Raw genomic sequence first — 3,452 nt, 5'->3', positions numbered from 1 at the left:
GGTGTTCCATAGTGACAGATGAAAACTGCCCATAGGAGTACGACATAATAACACGGGGCTAAAGTAAGTCTCGAGCATGTCGATGGCCTATAGTTTGCTTATTGTCGAAATCGTGCCTGTATATGACGGGTGGATTCTACATTTCGTAGGCTGTGTGACTCATGGGCTGTTTCATTCGTGGATTTAAAACTCGTAACTTGCACCCGTCTTCTGTTCGATCTGTTCGATATTCTTTTGTGTATATGCACACAATGTCTTTGTAGAGAAAAGGCCAACAAAGAGCTTTGTGCACTTCTAGATGTTAATTCAACCCAAACCATAAGAACCGAATCATATCTATTAAGTAACAACAGTTAATCAGAATATAGCTTTTCTTGATAAATTTCGTAACCTTGTCATTTACGTTCCTATTCCGAGCATTCAATAACGGATTCAATGCTCGCAGCACTGAATCAGCACTCCAATTCGAAATCCAGTCATTCGAATTCACTATCGGAGCAGTCCGAGCAATGAATTGCTCATTTGCGTCATTCAATTTGAAAATATGTGGAGGCATTTCAACAAGAGGAATACAGCCGGTGACGAAATATCATCAGTCACTCCATTTGGCCCCCCCCCCCCCCCAAAAAAAAGAGAAAAAAAGAAAGAAACTACGTTCCAAAGAAAATGACTTATTGTAAAACATGTCTGGAAATTAGTTAACTGAAGGCCTTCGTATGTGTCATATTTTCTCTTACCTTCGAGTGGAATAGATTGGGCTCCATGATGAACATTACTTATTTCTCCGTGTAGGCCCTCCTGTTCATGCTGAAATTTGAAATTCACGAGTATTATGACATTACAATGGCAGCAATGTGCGGGCACATCAGACAGTCACTTGACAGTGTACAACGATGTACAATAAGCTAGATTGATGGACATCTTCCATAAAAACAATTTCGACCCCATTTTGACTGATAAAATGAACACCCTATGGGCCTACCTCTTGTTTGTTATTTATCATTTCATTGATATCTTCTTTTTTTTTATCTTCTTTTCGAGGGATTAAGTATAAGATCATCCTGTGTCATGTTTTCTTTTTGATGCATTGTGTGATGTGATGTGTGATGTGTGTGTGTGTGTGTGTGTGTGTTGGGGGGGTTGTCGTTTTTTAATGGGTGATGAGGTGTCATCGAAAGGAGAATGTTTAAGTAGGTAATTGTCTTTTGTCTTGTTTTGATGCACTACTGAGTGGACCCTATAATTCATTGTGTCTTGAAATGAAAAATCAAAAATACATGCACACGGAACAAAGCAGAAGAATTAAACATAAATGTATTAATTCCTGGTTTGTAAACATCTTTTCTTGTTTTATACTTTCGCCCATTTCTTCCCATATCCTCACCCCATCATCCCATTGTTAAAATGTAAAGTTAAAATTTAAAATTTATTCCTTTACCTTCTATGACTTGATCGCACTGAGTATGAAATTTATCATCTGATAATAAGATTGAATGCCCCAAATAAGCTCATCAGCTTTCTCTGCTTCAAATCGGATAGTTGTCATTATTTCAGTAGTGGAATAAAGATAAAAGATAATAACATAGAATCAGTGCCGTTGACCTCTGCTTGCATGGCAGCATTGTTTTGTTAACAGCATTAATGCAAAACAAACAAACAAACAAACAAACAAACTGTGTTTATGCGATGAATCGATCAACACGCTTTTCGTCTTTTTAGACATTTTACTAGCAATCACTATTCAAAAACAAGGCCGCATTTTCTTGTAAGGTTAGCGTTTAGAATAAAGGATAAATATTATGATACAGATGAAGACTGGAAATTTAATTCCCTCCATTTGATTTCATATACGGCTTCAGAAACTGCGTTCTCATCGTACCTGATAAGGTTTAAGGAAGACTCCAACGGATTAGTGCCATATGATGGGGTTCCATTTGTGACGACCGGCAGATATTTTTTAAGCTGCATGTACGGCCGAAACAAGCACCAGTATGCTCAGGAGAAAAAGAAACAAGAGACTGAGCAGGAGATGCAGGTAACGGTTTAACGGTTTGGGAGGTGCGAAATGATGCCACCCCACCCCAGAAACCAAAAACTGAGTTAATGTGGTACATTATTATTTATTTTGTATTCATGCCAATCAAATAAAACGTTTTCCGTTTTTTTTTTTCATGTTCATGCTCGTCGTCCGTTACCAATGTTTGAACCTTCTACATTTTTGTTCTACATTCAATTCAATTCAATTCAATTCAATTCAATTCATTCCAATTCATTTTATTTCCATACTTCTCATTTGTGGACAATATAACAGAAATCAAACAAGTTCTTTCACCTTGTAAACAATGTGCAAAACACAACAATATACATGGTGATAACACAGTAATTATATGTAATAACTGGTCAAATTCGAAATCGAGATGGGGTTGATCAAAGAAAAGTATGGCGGGACCTACATGAAAGCAAGCTTGTTTGGCTGTAAGCCCCGAGTAATCAGTGTTTGTGAAAAAGAAACGGAGAACGGATAGTAGATAAGACCAGATGATGTAAGAGTGCAAAATACGAAAAAAAAAAAAAAAAAACTAAAATGTGAACTATTACTGTGACCGAGATATCATTGGTTTCAGGAGGACAACATGATTTGCATAATCATGAAACCTACTTAGGTATATACATAATGTACACTATAAACTGTTGTTGGATTAAAGTTATCGCCAGGATATGATCCGTAAGACACAAGAAGTAACATGTACAGCTATCAAGCCATTTGGTATCCGCCGTCAAGCTCTGTATAGAAAGCTAGAGAGGGAAAGAGGAGGAGAGGGAAGCGAAGTAGAATGTGGAATTGATAATGATGAATTCGGAGAGCCTGACAGCAAGACCTAAAATGGAATCTGCAGCGTGTTGCCAAGAATATTTGATCGGACAATAACATACCACAATATTACATAAGACATTACAATTCAGTTTCTGCAAGATATGCACTCAATAAAGACTCTTTTAATTTGCGTTTAAAGGAATATAAAGACAAGCAGCTTGTTATTTCGGGGGAGAGGTCATTCCAATATCTGGTGCCCGCATACATTATCGTTTTTTAGCGAAAATTGTTCGAGTACGTGGAAGGTGAAATGCGTCACTTTGGCGGGTAGGATAATTATGAATCAAATAGTTTTTCCTGAACATGCGAGTGAAAACATCCGGTAACTCCTTGGCAGAAAATTTATACATAAATATGCCGACGTTGTAACTAAATAAATCTGATGTTTTCAGTATCTTATTTTTTTTAAATAGATCGTTCGTATGAGACAAATATCCAACATGGTTGATATTTCTGATGGCGCGTTTTTGAACACGGAACAGTATGTCAAGAAGATTTCTAGGTGCATTCCCCCAAACAAGAATACCATAATTAAGGTACGGAGCAATCAAAGTAGAATAAAGATTAAGCAGGATTT

This window comes from Diadema setosum, chromosome 4 (assembly GCF_964275005.1).
Source record: "Diadema setosum chromosome 4, eeDiaSeto1, whole genome shotgun sequence".
NCBI lineage: Eukaryota > Metazoa > Echinodermata > Echinoidea > Diadematoida > Diadematidae > Diadema > Diadema setosum.
This window is presented reverse-complemented; position numbering follows the sequence as displayed.